General features: G+C 43.1%; 2 long non-coding RNA genes across 2 annotated transcripts; both read right to left on the bottom strand.

Moving 5' to 3' along the window:
- Nucleotides 1-544: 544 nt before the first annotated feature.
- On the bottom strand, nucleotides 545-10350 carry LOC142905907 (uncharacterized). Its single transcript, XR_012929918.1, has 2 exons — nucleotides 9608-10350; nucleotides 545-1594 (listed from the first exon to the last, which is right to left on the bottom strand). It is a non-coding gene; the product is annotated as an uncharacterized LOC142905907 (long non-coding RNA).
- Nucleotides 10351-11452: 1102 nt separating this feature from the next.
- Nucleotides 11453-14732, bottom strand: LOC142905908 (uncharacterized). Its single transcript, XR_012929919.1, has 2 exons — nucleotides 14383-14732; nucleotides 11453-13524 (listed from the first exon to the last, which is right to left on the bottom strand). It is a non-coding gene; the product is annotated as an uncharacterized LOC142905908 (long non-coding RNA).
- Nucleotides 14733-19620: the final 4888 nt, after the last annotated feature.

The raw sequence follows: 19620 nt of genomic DNA, 5'->3' as shown, positions 1-19620 counted from the left end.
TGGCGCTGTTTTTCAAAAAAAGCATATTTTTACCGAAAAAGCCAATGAGTATATTTTTACCTGTCACAGGTGTGACATCTATATAATAGTAGGTATATAACAACATAGTATGTATATAAAAACATGCGTGTATTCGAATGCAACGTTGTGTCAAAATTTCAAAGCAATCGGTGAAGAACTTTCGGAGATTTAAGATTTTGAACAAACGAACATTTACATTTTTATTTATATAGATTGTTATTCTGTTTATTTGCTTCCCGTATGAATAGAGATTACTTAAATACAGTTTTTTTTTCAATCACTGCAACTTTATAGTCAAGACAATAATGCTCGTAGAGTAATACCCCGATGTATGTCTTCCCCCTTTTTACGTCGTTTGGCAAATACGTGGTAACGTGATGATTAACACCGCCGCTTGATTGATTTGCGTCGCATCAAGACACATCTACGTCGCTGACAGCATCACCGTGCGTCCTTTCTCGTTGTTGTCAGTGTGAATTCATGAATTAAGAAAATTACGACAGAGACAAGCAGACACAATGTCTCCATTTATCACCACAATTTATTTAGATTCACACTATCAGACTGGAGAGGTGACCGAGTGGTTCAGAGGTCCACAGTGGTGAGATGTTAACTTCCTCGCCTGGTAATGCAGGAGGTCGTGGGTTTGACCCCGACCCTGATGCATGTATTTTTTTGGAATTTTAGTGTCTCTCTCCCCGTGGTTGCATGGACTTTTCTCCAATTCCTCCGTTTTTTTTTCTCTCTCCACATTTACAAGCGCGCGTTTAGAGTATTTAGCCGCTCAAAATTTCCACGTGATAAGCCACTTTGTCGAATTATTGTTTGGGACCAGGTCACTTCTGAAAAAGAGCTACATAGCTCAGTGGGCCTTACCTGGTAAAATCAAACATCGTTTATAGGTTGAAAATAGTTGATGGGTCCCGAGAACTCAGCCAGTACTGCTGCGATCATGAGTGTGAATCAGGGCAGTGAGCAGGATGATCTCATCCCGCTCGAAAAAAGGATACAAACTAAGCCTCATTGTGTTACGTTCATGTTTTACACTTGGTACGGTTAAATCCCATCTCTGAGCATTATAAATATAATTTTTGACTGTTACATGACAAAAAAAAATTATCCAGCAGGGTGCGTGTGAAGATGCTGCCTCCTCGTGTGCTGATTGAGACATTGCCAAAACCGGTCCAGAGTTTGCTTGTATTGAACCAAAGTTGCTGCAATTATTAAATTCCTAGATGGTCGTGATACTTAAGCGATGTGTAAAACTAAACGTTTACATTGTTATGCAGAGGGACAGATATATGAAACGAAGCTTCTTAATGTTTTGACTTGTAATCTCCACAATAAAAACATAATTATTGTGTTATATGTATTACTGTATACAATTATGCGTTCAATTAGTACCCATATCGAACAGAGAGGGTCCTCGCCTCTACACATTTGGCAGTTTACCACCATTGCTTCAAGCGATGTTGGCTCTGCTGATGAGACACTGCATGTCGAAAACGCTCCAGAGGCTGCTTGTGTTGAACTTACAATGCTGTGGGTTGTGCAGTCGCAGAAGGTCACGTGTCTGATGGGATGTGTAAACAAAAAAACATTTAGACAAATGAAGCAACTGTTGTGTCAACCTATTTATGGTGTGGATAAAATGGCTACTTGATATATCAGATACATATTCTTAGCTCTTTCGGTAAAGTCACGTTGAAGGGAAACAATAAAATATATATAAAACAATAAAAATTCTCACGACGTTTCGACCATAACACAAACGGTCGTCATCAGGTGTGTCGGTTTGCATAAATGTATTTTTAAACGGTGTATTTATTTATTTATAACAAAAAACGTCAGCGCCACGCGCAGCGATTTGGCAGTTTATTTAGGACTAGTCCATCTATGTTCTGAAAAGAGGAGGGGGGAGACGAAAAATTAATGTATGCTGTCTGAAAGCCACTGTAAGCGTGAACAATCAATTAAGACCTGAAATGGTTTATCAAATCTTTCCAATGACATCAGATACAGTCGTGGTATCTCCTTCCGAGGGATATTTTGTAACACGAGGCGATGGTGATGACGTTATTCTGCTCTGTGAGCGTTCTGAATGGATTATTAATCTCATGATAGTTAAATATGTTTGGGGGAAGAAATAACAGAAAGATTAATCAGATTGGTCTGAGTAATGTCATATTAAAGTGTGTATTACAGATGCGATGCGTCCCATCCTCAAAGTAAGTGTAGTGATATTTATATTCATAATAACAATTATTCTTATTAATAGAGTGCCCTTTTCGCCCAGGCTTATCGGAGTGCTTCAGACAAGATAAGTGACGTACATCAACAACAACCGCCGTTCGCTACTAAGTGGCGGTGGCGGAACTCCAATGGCTGGTTGTGGAATAGGGGTTATGATGAGAGATGTATCTTAGGCGAATAGATTGGATGACCTATATCTAAATCACCCGGTATGTGCTCGATTTCGCTAGGCCTTAGAAGCTCGGCAGAGTTGAGCGTGGATATACTGTAGCCTGGATGTATGACTGATTAATTGCCAGCACGCACAAAGACGGTGCCGTAGCCAGCGTGAGCAGGAAAGGACAGTGCAGAAAAATCCATTGTTGTTCTGCAGTCCCCCCCCCCCCTCCATCTGCACCAACGCACTACTGACCAGCGTGGTGAAGTATGGTCATATATACCTCACGACCCGCAAGACTTTGGGAGGCCCTCATCCAGCAGTGGATTGATAAATTCTGGGCTGTTTATGTACATGCACATCTGGATTAGGGGTTGCAGTGTGGGGTAAGTATCTGCATTTGGGCTTAATGGTGGGGGTTATGACTGGGGATTATACAGGTAGGAACAACAGGTTCCACACACGAAAAAGATGGCAAGCTACCCTTTTTAGATGTCCTAATTAAAAGGAGACCTGATGGTTCAATGAGCCACTCTGTCTACAGGAAAGCTACCCATATGGATGCTCACTTAAAACCGGATTCCCACCACCATCCATCCCAGAAGAATTCCCTCATCAAGACTCTATACCATAGAGCCCAATGCATTTCCGACCAGGAACACATTGCCAGTGAACTCAAGCACGTACACCAAGCTCTCAAGGCTAATGGTTACTTCGACTACACAATCCGCAAAACCATCACTCCAACCATGAAGTAGGATCCTCTTGACGAGCCATTCAAAACCATCACCTTACCCTACATTGCGGGGGTCACAAAAAATATCTCCAAAATCCTGAATAAACACAAGATCCAGGTCCGATTCAACACAGTACATAAAATCCGTGATCTGGTTCCGTCTATAAAAGATGTGTTCCAGACATACAGTACCCGGGCGTCTACAAACTAAGTTGCCTCTGTGGAAGCAGCTACATTGGAGAAACCAAACGACATATCTCAGACCGCATCCGTGAACATAAAGCAGACTTGAAACACGGTAGGACGAACACCTCAGCCGTGGCAGATCACTTTTATTATTCAGTGGGCTCACATGACATTGACTTCTCCAAGACGGAGGTTCTCTGCAAGCCACCTGGCTACCATGAGAGATCCGTTCATGAGGCTATCCACATATACAAACACAGAGACAATTTCAACCGAGAAGATGGATTCCGGCTTAGTAACCATTGGAAAGACGTTATAAACCATTTCGGTTTTTGATTGATTGTATTTTACGGTGACTTTCAGACTGCAATCCATTTGCTGGCATTGCCTCTTAGTACCTTTCACACGACGGTCAATAGTTTAGTTTATAGCATTTTGTATAATAATAAATAGTATAACAGTGTAATGTTAAATATAATTGATAAGGCAATATATAGTACCGTAATTGTATAGTGAATATACAGCAGTGTGGTATACAGTAGGGTTAGTAGAATAATACATAGTGTAATACTACAAGTCTAATATTTTATAGTCTAAAGTATAGGGTAGTGTATAGTAACGCATTGTATAATTCAAGGGTGGGGTTTGTCTATGTATACGATATCATACAATGTAGTTTAGATTGGAAGGTATAATATTGTAATGTATAGTAGTCTAGTTTGTAGCATAGTTATAACGCAACACAGGACAGAGCAGCGCACCGTGGCTGTTTCCCCCTCTTCCCCCCCCCTCCTCCGTTCCGAACATAGATAGACTCGTCCGTCTGAACCAAGCTCGTCGCTCTCCGTGGTGTTAATCCCTCATACTAACATCATGCTAATCCCCCAGTTACATGCTAATTTACTGTTGATATGTAAACTCCTCTCCCCCCCTCCTCCGTTCCGTACATAGATGAACTCGTCCGTCTGAACAAAACTCGTCGCTCTCCGTGGTGCTCATCCATCACACCAACATCATGCTCATCCCCCAGTTACATGCTAATTCATATGTAAACTCCTTTGTCAAGACGCTCTGTTCCTCCCACACAGCTTAAAAGACGCTTCCAAGCTTGGCAGGGTTCACTCAAGCGCTGTCTTCCGGACAGTCCTGTTTCTTCACCTGAGGAAGGCTACTTGTGTTGTGGCCGAAACGTCGTGAGAATTTTATTCTGCTATTATTTGTATTATTTTATCTCCATTCTACGTGACTTTACCGAAAGAACCCATAAGAGATTCCACACTGCCCACCAGGGATTATTTGTCTATCTGTCTGTCGTGCATAGCCGGAATTACATCCGCATAATTTGACTGCCATCTAGCGGGTAATGACAGTTTTGTGCTCTATAACAGTCAAGTATGGCTAATGATTCTGAGCACATACGTACATCATCAAACACTTGCATCAGTGACTTCAAACTTTATTTGACTGCAGGAATTCATATTATTTGGTTCTTTCGGTAAAGTCACGTAGATGGAAAATAAAAAAAATGTTTCATAAGAGCCAAAAACTTGGAGTGCATAATGTCAGCAGTATTAGTTCAATACAAAGCAAGCTATGGGCTCGCTTCGACATTCAGTGTCTCATCAGCAGTCAGGCTTGCCCCAACCATCGTTGGTGAATCGCAAGATACTAAAGATGCTAATAAGCAAAGACGCCCCACCCCCGATAACTTCAAGATAATGGGTCCGAGTTTTCACGCAAAATGGTATAGTGTACTGTAATGTATTCTGATATAAAGTACACATTACTCAATTGGGATTATACATAGCCACCCCCTACTGTGAAAACTGGCAGGACCCTCCTGAAAAAGAGCCACGAGGCTCACTCAGTGAGGCAGCGGCGGCCCTGGACCCGCTGCTGCCAGCAATCGGCGCCCCCCAAACCCCAGGGGCAGATCGAGGCTGAGTTTTTTGGTAAACTGGGAAACATTTTGCCCCTATTTTCCGTCCAATATTAATTATTTATTTAAAGAGGTATAATTAATCGGTTTGTCCGTCCGTCTGTCCAATTAATCAATTGTCAGAAATGTTGAGAAATTAATTACAGGTTTTTTTTCCTCGAATTTGGCACCCCACTTAACTTTACGCCCTAGACGACCGCCTAGATAGCCTACATGGACGTGTCGCGCCTGCAGTGAGGCTTTCCTGGGTAAACGAGCCTCATAATTCTAGATTTAAAGCTTTAGTGACTGCTAGGATCCATACTCTTTGGTTCTATTGGGTAAAGTCACGTAGGTGAAAATAAAATAACAAAAAATCACAACGTTTCAGCCACAACACAAGCGGCCTTCATCAGGTGAAGAGACGAGACTGTCTGGAGGACAGCGCTGGAGTGGAAGAAGCCACGCTTAGAGCACGACCTGTAAGCTGTGTGAGAAGAAAAAGACCAAGCGCCTTGACAAAGGAAATAGCATATAATTTAGCATTGAAATGGCTCATTGAAATAGCTAAGTTAAAGTATACACATCTGCAGAGGGAGCCCTTGACAAAGGAATTAGCATCGAATTTAGCATTGAAATAGCTGAGTGATTAGCTTGTAACTGGTCACAGAAATAGCTATGTTAAAGTTAGAGCATATACATTCACCGAGGCACCTAGTACTCATCAAACAGGAGAATTTAGCGAAACACAACCACGCTCAGACATCGGACCTGTGTGCGAGCAAACAAGGTGTTCTGATAAAGAAATTAGCATAAAAATTAGCATTTGATTGGCGGATTTTAGGAAAGAGGTGGTGTACGTGCCGGTGGACTTGCAGTTTGGCGCGGGGGGGGGGGGGGGGGGAAGGGGGGAGGGGGAGTTTACCTATTGATGGTGTGAAAAGGGGGAATTTATAAGAGCTGCGAAAGTTTGGGGTACCACTACTTGAAAAAATATACTGTACCATTGAAATTAGTTTAATGTTTAGTTCGATTTAGAACATCTTTCCAATGGTTGCTTAATTTGAAACCATCCTCTCGGTTGAAATTGTGTCTGTGTTTGTAGATCTGAAATGCTTCATGAACAAATCTCTGATAAAAGCCCGTGGGTTTGCAAAGAACCTTGGTATCGGAGAAACTTATATCGTGATCCCCTACAGCGTTGTAACAGTGATCAGCCACGGCAGAAGAATTCGTTTTGCCGTGTTTCAAATCTGATTTGTGCTCGCGAATTCGGTCAGAGACATGTCGCTTTGTCTCACCGATGTAGCAATCACCGCAGGTACAACTCAATTTGTAAACCCCGGGGTACTGTAAATCAGGAATGACATCCTTCACGGATGGGATCAGATCACGAATTTTGTGTACTGTATTGAGCCGGACCTGGATCTTGTGTTTGTTTAGAATTTTGGAAATCTTTTTAGTAACGCCTGCTATATATGGAAGTGTGATGGTTTTGACCGGAGTATCAAGTGGTTGTTTCTGTATGGAGGGAGAGACAGCTTGGCGGATGGTACGGTCAGAGTAACCATTCCTTTTGAGGGCCAGGTGTACATGTTTTAATTCACTGGTCAGGTTGTGTTGGTCCGAAATGCAATGAACCCAATGGTATAAAGTTTTGATGAGATAATTCTTTTGGGCTGGGTGGTGGTGGGAATCAGGTTTCAAGTAGGAATCTGTGTGGGTGGGTTTCCTGTAGACAGAATGCCCCAATGAGCCATCAGGTCTCCTCTCAAACAGAACATCGAAGAATGGTAGCTTGCCATCTTTCTCCACTTCCATGGTGAATTTGATGGCGGGATGTCTGGAATTGATGGGGTGTAGGAAAAGGTTCAAAGCTGGGAGGCTTTGTGGCCAAATGACGAAAGTGTCATCCACATATCTCTTCCCCTGGGAAGGTCTGAGGGTGGAAGTCTGGATGGCGTCTGATTCAAATTTCTCCATGAAAATATTGGCTATCACTGGTGACAAGGGGGAACCCATGGGGGTACCCTCATTTTGTTTGTAGAAGGAGCCATTCCAAGTAAAGTAGGTATTGTTGAGGCAGTGCCTAACCAGTGCAGGTGTATCGGCGTCTAGTCCATGTTGGACCAAATTTTCAATTATTTCAATGGTATCAGGTACTGGGACCTTGGTGAACAAAGAGACCACATCGAAGCTGACAAGGATATCGTCAGGGGACAGTACAACGTCTTTGACCATAGAGACCAATTGGGCTGAGTTAAGTGCTGCTGAGGTGGTCTTGTCAGTGAAAGGCAGCAAGGAATATGACAGAAAACGGGCTAGTCTATAGGTAGGGGAGTTGATCGTGGATACGATGGGTCGTAGTAGGAGCCTTCTTTATGGATCTTGGGAAGACCATAGAATCTAGGGAGTCTTGCAGCAGAAGGTTTTAGGGAGGGACGTTTAGTTGGGTCGATTAGGGAGGTCGAACTTGTGATGATCTTGTTGGTTTTCATCGCTAGGCTATTGGTAGGGTAATTTTTAATTTTTGAGTAACTTCCATCGTTGAGCAGATTCTGGATTTTGTTGTTGTATGAATCTTTATCCATAATTACAGTAGCGTTGCCTTTATCGGCTGAGAGGATGACTATATCACTTCTGTTTTTTTTTAATTCGCGAGTTCAGAGCATTCATTTTTGCTGATGTTACTAATGGGTTTCTTAGCATTCTTAAGAATAGGGGCTATTTCAGCTCTCACAACATCTGCTTGGATGTGTCCCACGCCTTTGAGGGCTACATCGACCTGAGAGATGATATCATCTACTGGTATGTGTTTTGGGGTGACAGCAAAATTCAGTCCCCTAGCCAGTACTGTTTTCAGATTGTCCGAAATCGGCGTGCTACTCTGATTAATGACGATTTTGTTGACGTCGAGTTTTGTTATATGTGGAACTGGGTTCTTCTTTAATAGCTGGTTGAATTTAGAAATCAGGTTAGCTTTACATTTGACTGACAGTGAATCAGCAGAAGCAGTCATGTTGTCTATGTGATTTCAATCCGCACCAACCGGCATGTGCACCCGCATGTACACCACCTCTACACCGTTCATCATGCTAAGTCGGCCAATCAAATGCTAATTTTTATGCTAATTCCTTTGTCAAGGCACCTTGTTTCCTCGCACACAGCTTAACGGTCGCGGTCTGAGCGTGGCTGTGTTTCACTCCAGCGCTGTCCTCGAGACAGCCTGGTTCCTTCACCTGATGAAGGCCGCTTGTGTTGTGGCTGAAACGTCGTGATTTTTGTTGTTTTATTATTTACCTACGTGACTTTACTGAATAGAACCAAAGAGTATGGATCCTTGCAGTCACGAAAGCTTTAAATCTAGAATTGATAACCTCTACGGGGAGGGCTTTCACCTATCTGTTAGAGCTTTAAACAGACAACGGGACAAGAAGTCACAGCTCATCGAGACTCTGACCTTCCTCAAAAGATGCCGCGATCACAAGGTAATACCCATCGCTTTCACACTCATTTCTGCTGTATCTTCTCCAAATTCTAAACAGATTCTGTTTAAGGCCAGCCTATCTTAAATCTCAGAGAGGATAAGGCTACACCGATTTGAACTCGATACTTTAGACAGGACTCTCCTACAAGCTAATTTAATGTTAACACAAAAAATGTCACCTTCTGATTGGAATCACATAGACAACATGACTGCTTCTTCTGCTGATTCACTGTCAGTCAAATGTAAAGCTAACCTAATTTCTTTCTGATTGAGAGGGGGTCAAATATATAACATTTTTGACATGCGTTTTTTCTGGATTTTGTTGTTGTTATTCTGTCTCTCACTGTTCAAATAAACCTACCATTAAAATTATAGACTGATAATTTCTTTACCAGTGGGCAAACGTACAAAATCAGCAGGGGATCAAATACTTTTTTCCCTCACTGTATATATAAATAAATAGTGCATATTTAGTGTATTATTGAGTGCATGTTTACGTGCTCTAACCCAAATATCCCGATTATGGACTCAAAAAACCGCTGGGAGACTTCTCACTCAGACCCGTAGCAAGACGATATCGCCCCAATATTCAAATTGTTCAAATATCCCCTGACTGAGTCCAGGATCAATTTAAAGATCATACTCGGCATTCTGAAGGTCCTCCGTGGTCTGACAATGATCACGTTGCCATGTTTACGCTTCTTATAAATATTTTTGCCCGTTGAATCAATCACCAAACCCAAGTGACGGTAATGTTACGGTAAAAAAAATCTCAGTGGGTGACCTCTGGGCAGAGCATGACCTTGCAAACAGACGACCAATCGAGTGAAATAAACATGGGAAACGCACCTCGATGAACAGGCTGACTTCCCTGTGTGTTTGGACAAACTCATTCATCACAGGCAAAACGAACATGTCCCGAATGCCCACGTCCTTCAGGAACTGCATCTGGAGGTGTTGGCACACCAATTGCATCACCTAGCAAAAGAGGAAAACAGCAGGAACGACGTGAATACATCATCGCCATGCAGCAGTCTACGCCCGTCAATTTCTCACAGCGGTAATAAGGTCCTTAGGTGTCTGGGAGCACAAGGCAGGTGCAGGTGGGTGAGTCATAATTTCCATCCCTGACGCCAAAACTTATTTCAGGCTGTGCAAGAGATAATGACATGGGTTAATTGTCACACAAGCCACTTAGAAAGCTGCCATGCTGTTAATGGTTAGTAAACTGAACTCACAGACCAGAGGTCGCTAAATGGGCACACCACAGTTAGCTGATCGGCAAGTCACGTGTGATCCAGCAAAGTGTGGCTTTCAGCCGGCTCTTCCAACACATCTGGTCAACGTGGAAAAGTAGAATATGGGACCTTCCTGGTGTGGACTAATCAGTTTCAAAGACAATGCATATATTATCAGAGCATGTTTCCATGTTCACCACAAGTACGTGGTTAATCCAGACAGGATTCCTTGAATGAGGATTCTGTTTGGTGTTTTAACATCTTGACACCTGTTGTATTGCCAGAATGGGTAAAACCTATTGCTAAATGGAAAATTAGACCAAATACTCGTAAAGAGTTCGCTCTCATGAAGGTCTTTTCACCAGCGGTTGTGTGACCAAGCAATTGCAGAGCTGCACTTTTATATAAGTCAGGTCAGAGCCAGATACACATTGGAGGATAAACATCCCACGGTGGCTGGGCAATTGTTGTGCAATAATGTCAGGTCAAACTTACTTAGGATATTTACAGGTGCGTTTTATTCATGCCGTATATATTAATGCACACATTGTGTAGTGGTATTATTATTAAACTCACCTTTAATGACGATGACCATAAACATGATTAAGAGTGTGACTATTAATGAATGTGCGACTGTACGATATGGACGCAGCGGAGGGGCCCCCCACGGTGGTTGGCACCTCACGTGCACAGAGCGAGGCAGGCAGAGCCAGAGGGGGGGGGGGGTGGCGTTGCCTAGGCGACGTTGGCGTCCTCGCGGTCTACTCCACGGTCAAGCTGCGTGTCACTTGGTGACCCCCCCACCGCCTCTTACTGGACACCTGTGAGTGAGAGCTTGATAGCGCTTCGGATTTTGATTCCGAGTACAGTGTGCACAGCACCTGTACGGCGAATCCTCGTTTAACGCAGTAGATGCGTTCCTGAAAAGTGCCGCGTTAAGCGAAAACTATTTCCCCCGTAATGAATGTCCAAGCGCAGTCAGAATTGGGTTACAAACAACTTGAGGGGACGCCGCCGCGTTACCGTCTCGTCTCGCTCAACCGCGCAGCTCAAGAAAGTAGTTCGGCGTCGACCGCTCACAAGTCGCCTTATGGCGGTGCGCGTTCCCTAAATGAAGGCAGCCGCGTTATAGCGTGAACACACGGGACAGACCCAGTTGTCGTGTGCGGGTCAACTCCCTGAGATAAACTTGCTGCCGACTTCATGCGTTGTATACGCCCAGTGCTCAGCCAATTGTTGTGAGCGTCGCTCCTCTGCCCTCTGTTGTTAATGGAGGGAGACTGCACCCAACTGCCAAGTATCATCCTTCGCGAGCCTCTTCAAAATGCTCATCTTGACACCGCTGGAAGCAGTCATCGGCCTTGACCATACCCCGCTTGCACCAATCGCACAACATCACAGCGTTGACTCTCAACTGTTACTTGTGTAGAGGGGGTCAGATTGTCCAGACATTCGGTTGATACTAATAGGGTTTATTTGCCAGTATTGTAGATTATTTGAATTACATTTGTTTGGGCGTCAGGGTGGTGCAGTGGTCACGCCCGTGCATGGCATCTTCTGAAGGAGTGCCTGGTTTCACTTTCCTAATTCTGGTCCCTTTCTCTGCAAGGGTTTACTCCCATAGCAAAACAACAACAAACACATACAATGTAACTGGTACTACCCAAACATTTGGGATTGTTTTTGTTATGCTGCCTTGCCCAAAATGGCATTTGGTGATAAAAACATTTTGGCAGGAATTGATGCACTAATGCAATTTGAACTCTTATATATTTTTATTTCATGACTTGCTTAGCGTTCATATTCTTGGTTGTTTCGGTAAAGTCACGTAAATAGAAAACAAGAAATAAAATTCAAATTAAATTAAAAAAAAATTAAAAAATAACAAATAAAAAATACATTTAAAATAATAAAAGCAAAAAACCTAGGACGTTTCAATCGCAACACAAGCGGTCTTTATTTTATTGTTTTTTGTTTTCTATTTACGTGACTTTACCGAAAGAACCAAGAATATACATTCCTGCAGTCACGAAAGTTAAGTCAAAATTTGCTTCGCGTTCCTTTACTTTGCCCTCCCATCTGTTTGTACTGTTGTTTGTTGTTGTAACTTTCTGACTCGCCCCGACTGGACATCTGTGAAAAAAGAGCTTCATAGCTCATCAGATTCGTCCAGCCTAATTAAAGATTCTGATTCGGACATTAACTGACCCAGTTTTCGCGTGGAGATCACGGCCAGGATGCGGAACAAAGGGACCACCGGTCACACTCACGTGGAATGCCTAGGGCATTGCACAGCATTTAAATGGACTAGTTTCGTGAGATTTAGTGGTGGCTTAGGGAAGGCCTTTATTCAACAATGTATATCATGTATATCATGGCCGATAAGAATTTTTATAGTCATACACCATAGCCCACGATTTCCTGCACCGTTCATTCACTTGAGGAGACTGCACATGGTGGAGATGGATGACCCTCGGTATCCTGTCCCAAAGTGATTCCAGTGGTTCAGGTAGTGGAAGAGTTGCTAGAGCTTCTGGCTCTTGCCGAAGCCTTGTGACTTTGGGATGAGAGCGTGGTAGGATGAGTGAAGCGTGGAGCTAAAGCTCCTGGAACATCCTGTACCCAAACAACACCAAACATTCAAAATCTTACAATGCTGCTGTTCCAGCACGAACAACATAACAATGAACAACATTTTCACAAATTCAACGTAATGCAGGAAATTGAGAGGCTCGAGGTTAATTTCAATGTCAGAGCACCGAGCCAATGCCATTGAGGTCCTCCGTTCAAAATTCAGTGAGCCATCTATCAACAAACGTTCCTGCGAATTGAGGGCAGGAATGCTGTGGTCTGAACTTGGTCACCAATGGCTGCACAGTAAACATCATGTCAAATGTGTTTTTGATCACTGAAGCATATCCCAGCTCTGAGGGTTTGAATTCCATTTGACGTGTAATGAATTATCTTCAGCTTGGATTTCTGGTAAAGCACATCAGTGGCAACTTGTCTCTGAACCAGGAGTTCCTTGTTCGACAAACTGTGTTTCTGGAACATTCAAGCATCCTCAAGTGCCGTGGATAAGTAAGAGTTTTATCGTTCCACTATTGTTTTGTGCACCGTATCAGCTTTAACAGGATTTGCCCAAAAAGCCTTAGCAAGGAAGGATGAGTCTTTGTAAGTTAGCAAATAGAGAGGGTGGAGACCTCAGCATGTAGACATCTCAACCACAACTCTACCTGGTCTCTGTTATTTATTTAATGAGCCAGCCCTTGCCACACTGAGGTTATACGAATGAACCTTGCATGCCACAGACAGGGCAGTGAACGGCAGTTGCTGCTATTGTTTTGGTTGTTTGTAGTTTTTTCTTACCCAGCGATGGCAAGCTCGTACTCCGAGTGCCCATAGAAGGAGGCTGGGTCAAAGATGACGGGCCCTTCATTAATCTCTGCAGCGGTTCCCAGTCCATAGGTCACCGTGGAGCAGTGCTGGAACCACCTCTACGTCCCGGAAAAAATCCCCCAACCGAAGCTGCACACCACGCAAAAAACAACACCACTTTATTCATGATAACGTTGTTTTCGAGTTAGATCGCATAAATTTACAAGCATCGTACACCCACCTCCAATTTCCATTAGGCAATTGCCAGAAGTCAGAACGCTTCTGGCAATTGCTTGATGATGCTGGTTGTAATCACCAGCGAAAGGTCGTACTCGTTTGAAAATGTTCTGCGTTTCCTCTCTAACACACCAGAGTGCCGAGCACTAACATAAATGGCACGTTCTGTTCATGTCAGAAACATTACTAATGGGCTGTGTTGGGTGGATGTGGGTGTACGACGCATTTACACTTACGCGATCTAAGCCAAAAAAAACTTTATCATGAATAATATTGGTCGCGAAAGCCTGCGTGTGAAACACCACTTTACCTTTAAAGTCACCTCGAAAACCCACTGCGATCAAATGGGTTTCCCATATGGCTGTGCACATGATGAGCTACACTGCTGCATGTATTAACTCTTTAATGCTCCGAGATGACTGCAAGTTGCGGGGTGCATCCCGTTCACCGCTGAATCTCGTGTACGTCATCGGAACGTAATAGGAAGTAAATATTAAATAACTTTATCGGTACCGTGGATCCCACAAGGCCGTGCGGGAAGGTGTGTAGCACAGTTTGGTACCAGCTATAATAGAGTGCTGTCCTGTCGCTACGGTGCTCTGCGGCGAGAACAATGTCTTTAAAAACAACGGCGCTATGCCTCTCTAAATAAAATTACCGCTGAACCGCTTGCGCGTTCCGAGATTCGGTGGTGAACGAGACCCATCCTGAAATGAGCAGTCGTCTCGGAACAGGAAAGGGTTAAGGGCGAGAGTGAAACAGCTTACGAACCTGAAGCCGAGACCAGAGCTCGCGGGTTTCCCGTTCACCGTAGTCCTTCTCTATCATGTCCAGCTGAAGCTGCAGTCGCTGCCGTGAGAAGAACGTCACCCAGTCCTCCTGCCACTCATTCAGCTGGTGGCATTAATATGGTTTTATTACGGACATTTGAAAACATAAGCAAATAATACCTACTTTATTTGGCCAATCCTTGACCTAAAACAGTGATATTCACTCATTTTCGGAGGGGGGCCACTTTCGCGAATAAGACATTATCAGTGAAAGAGCCATCTCACATTTGAAACCATTGGGGGGTTTGACAGCATGATGGGGTGTTTTCACTTGTGTGTATTGTCGGGGACTGCACGTCAGGGGTCGCAGTAAAAAGGACACCAGGGACTGCCACCGGCCCGCGGGCCTTGCAATGAAGAACACGGACTTAAGATGTCACCCAGAAACGTTGAATTTTACGTACAAATGGCTGGGTAATTCTTAAGACATAATTCGACACTCATGTTATGTACCGATTATCATGCTGTAGTCTTTGAACATCTCATTTCAGCCACCAATTGATATCCTCATAAAAAATTACAACAGCATTGATCCTAACGATAGGTTCTGCGCTTAATTCCCGCACCTCCGTTTAGCACAGTTGGCTATGTACGGTGGAAAGGAAGTTCAACATACATTCATACAAGTCTGTCAAACCCGGCTGAGTGTAATTGGTAATTAGCGAAAACATAACTGATTATGTGAACACTGGTTATGAAAGATCGATCTCTGAGGGAACTTCAGTGACATCTGGTGATGTCAGTTGTAACTGTGTGCCCTGTTATCAATGGTACAACTGTGTGCAATGGAAGAAAATATATGCATTTTTTAATCAAATATATTATTTCATAAATTTGTGTACTTATGCAAGATAAAATGTATGCCAATCTAGTTCTTCTTAAAATGTAACCTTAAACCAATGTTACCATCATCAGTGGTTAATAGACTATTACACAAAGGACTCTCATATTTCTACGATGTAATACTAATTAGACTGACATCTGAACAACAGCTGATTTTACCGCTTCATGATAAAACTAATTTAATCAAGTTAACATTATTGCCGTTCCTATAAAACTTTGGTCACCCAGGCTGTCCTTCAACAAAAGGGTATATTAAATCTACAATATAGTTTTTCTGGGTTAGATCGCATAAAAATAAATGAGCCGTTAAACCCACCACCACCTAACAGCCAATTAGTAAGGTTGTCACGTAAACGGAACATGCCAATCCGCTACTTGTACAGCAAACCGAAGTGTTGGAGAGAAAATCCACAACATTTACAATCTGAGTATGACGTTTCGCCAGTAATTACAACTATCATCATTAGGTGGACAGCCAAATTCGTAGAGAAATCCTCCTGTTTCATTCCTTGGAGGGATAGATGTGATGACGTCACTTGTGAGCCCTTCACGAATTGGAATGTTCTGTTTATGTGACAAACCTTACGAATTGGCTGTGTCGGTGGTGGCGGGTTTAACGACAAATTTATATTTCAACGATCTAACCCCAAAAAAACGATATTATGGATGATATTGGCCGCGAAAGCCTACGTGTTAAACGGGTATATTAAAATTTAAATGGGCTACAACCAGTTTCATGACTTTAAAGCGGAGATCACATGTGGGATGTAACCACAGCATATAGCCGTATGAAACCCACATACTCTACATCCTCCTGCCCAGGGTCCATATCTGTTGAGAGAAATTCAAGACTGAAATTTTTATCAAAATCTGTAAAGCACATAAGAACCTTAATTTAGCAGTCTCAAACTGACTGGGACCCCTGTCGTGACGGAGCAGCTGAACATTGCACAAAATCATCAACGCATATACAGATATATACCAAGGGTGACCAACTTTCCTGACCCTACCAGCAGCATACCATAATCTTCAGGTGGCCGCGGGAGCCACAAGAGATAAAGATTAGCCATACAGAAGTTGACTCGTGTCGACTGGCTGTGTAATTTTGACTTTAGAAATCTCAGTGCCCTGGGAGTACTCATGGCCTGCCTCCGATACCAGATTGTTCTCACTTCATATAAAGTTAAATTGAAGAGTTACAAATTAGCAGCGCCTCTGCAGAGCCACACTTGAACTGCCCAGGAGCCACATGCAGATGCCGAGTGATGGTCTGGCCAACCATGGTATTTTCTGTACATTATAGACTTGTAAATCTAGCGTATATAAAAAAAATAGCTGAAAACATTTATTTTAGCATTTACTCTATTGCCCTTTAATGAATGAATAGCAAAACTACATGAACTCTCTCCTAAAGCCTTCTTTTGGCTAGCAGACCTTGACATTTATCTCCTGAACATATTGCGATAATATTCTTGGTTCTTTCGGCAAAGTCACGTAGAAGGGAAATAATACAAATAAAACATAATATAATAAAATTCTCACGACATTTCGGCCACAACGCAAGCAGCCGTCCTCAGGTGAAGAAACAGAGCTGTCGGAAAGACAGCGTCTTAATAAACACTGCCCAGCGTTCACTGCCCAGTGTTCATTAAGACGCTGTCTTTCCGACAGCTCTGTTTCTTCATCTGAGGACGTCTGCTTGCGTTGTGGTCGAAACTTCGTGAAAATTTTATTATATGTTTTATTTGTATTATTTTATTATTTCCCCTCCACGTGACTTTACCGAAAGAACCAAGAATATGAATCCCTGCAGTCACGAAAGCTTTAAATCGAAAAATATTGCGATTAGCAAAAATATAAAGGGACGCAATGTTGAATGCTCTAAGTCTCCTTTGCAGAAGAGTTTGCCCTGATGGACTTAAATACAGATACTTTTAATAGCCATAATTCATATATTACCCAACATAATTCATATTCTGAAAAGTACATTGCACACACATGAACAATACAGTTCCCTTCATCACTAAGATGGCTAAAACAAAGAGATGAATGTGATTAGGTGTGGAAAAGCATGACCGCTGGCTGGCTAGTTGTGTTCATGTATGAAATAATGACAGCATGTGTCTATCTCATTCACTAGCTCAATCGCTTGATTTTTACGATTAATAAACAGCGGTATGAAATGTGTGTTTGTTTACACACAAATCGCCTGTTTACACATATTCATTAGATCCGATTAGCATGCCTACTCTCAGTGCGAAGGAATGTCAACATAATACATAGTTGACATGATGCTAGGGTTGGATCGGTGGGCCTAGTTTTCCACATGTTTTACATTTTCATGATTCAATACCGATAGTTTTCTCTTCCTTGTGAAGCCTCTCTCCAATCTTCCTGTTGTGAAGGTGCATTTCAGCCAGATGCTGCCCCAACAAGCCTGAGCCCCTGTCAGAGTGTACAACACAATAGACCTGTCAAAGAAAACATTAACTTTATCATATCAACAAACCCCAAGTAATAATTCATATGCAAACTAAACTACATCATATTTGTCCAGGTGGTCTGTGGCCGAGAACCTCGCTTGAAAATACGAATATATCAGTTCACATTTTGGTTTGGGTGACTCAAAACAATATTCTTCTGGGGTTTATACAATGAGTGTTACTTCCTGAGAAGTCAATCACATATAGACTATAAATGAAACCATTTTTTATTTTACCAGAGCTATTTTTCAGAACCGACCTGGCCACAAATGATAGCCTAACGAAGTGGCTTATCACATTGAAATTTATAGCAGCCAAATGCTCAAAATACTCATGTTTCTAAATGTGCAGGGAAAAACTGGAGAAACCGGAGAAAGATCTGCACGACCACGGGGAGAACATGCAAACTTCAAATATACAGCAGGCGTCAAGGTCGGGATCGAACCTACGAAGTCCAATATACCAGGCGAGGTGGTTAACATCTTCTAGCCACCATGGCGCCCCATTCTATGACTTATCCACCCACTCGTAAAGCCACCCACCCACTCACTCACCCTGCCACGTACTGAATCTCTAAACCAACAACTCAACCACCCACTCACTCACCCTGCCACGTACTGAATCTCTAAACCAACAACTCAACCACCCACCCACTCATCCAACCTCTCACTTACTAAACCAGCCACTCACCAACCCACCGACCCACTCATCCACCTATTCACTTAAAATAGTTCAACTACAATTGAATTATTTTAAATTCACCAGGTAAGGCCCACTGAGCTATACAGATCCTTGTCGGAAACGACGTGGCAAACAAATGATAGCTCAAAGAAGTGGCTTATCACGTGGACATTTATAGCAGCCAAAGCCTCTAAATGTATATTTCTAAATATGCATGAAAAACTCGGAGGTCCCAGAGAAAAATCCATGCAACCACAGGGAGAACATGCAAACTCCAAATATACAGGCGTCACGATCGAGATCGAATCCACGATGTCCTATACAAATGGTGAGGGAGTTAACATTCCGCTACCCTGGCGCTCCACTCTGACTCAGCCTCCCACCCACCCACTCAAACACCCAGCCAAGCACTCATGAACCCAATCACCCTGGCACCCACTCAATCGCGAAACCCACTCACTCATCAACACACCCAGCCACTCACTTAACCACTTACCTACGAACCCACCTGCATACCCCCCACTCACTAACTCAACGACCCACTCACTCAACACTCCACTAACCCACCCACTCACCTATTCATGCCCCAAATCACACACTGACCCATCCACCCACTTAATCTATAACTCATGCACTCACCCACCCACCTGCTCACCAGCCACTTATCTACTCACCCACCCACCCATCCTGCCACCTACTCAACCTCTAACCCACCCACGCACCGAACTACCCACCTACCCAATCACCCATCCAATAAACTACAACTAAACTATTTTGTATTTTACCAGGTAAGCCCCACAGAGCTATATAAAACATTTTAGAAGTGATCTGGTTACAACTGATACGTGAACGAAGTGGCTTATCAAGCTGACATTTCTTCTAAACAAATCTTGACTCTAAATGCGGAGGGATAAATCTGGAGGACCCGGAGAAAGATCTACGAGGACACAGGCAAAACATTAAAACTCATAATATACAGGCAGCAGGATCAGAATCGAATACACGATTTCCTGTATACTCAGTGAGGTAGTTAATATCTCACCATAGTGGCACCCCGCTCTCTGACCCACTCACCCAATTACACACTAACTCACCCACTCAACCTCCCACATTAACTTACCCACCCACCAGTCACTCCCCCATTCACCCAACCACCCCCTCACTCACCCAAC

Source organism: Petromyzon marinus, chromosome 59, assembly GCF_048934315.1.
Source record: "Petromyzon marinus isolate PM22_M1 ecotype Great Lakes invasive population chromosome 59, UKy_Petmar_22M1.pri1.0, whole genome shotgun sequence".
NCBI classification, from domain to species: Eukaryota; Metazoa; Chordata; class Hyperoartia; order Petromyzontiformes; family Petromyzontidae; genus Petromyzon; species Petromyzon marinus.
This window is presented reverse-complemented; position numbering and strand designations above follow the sequence as displayed.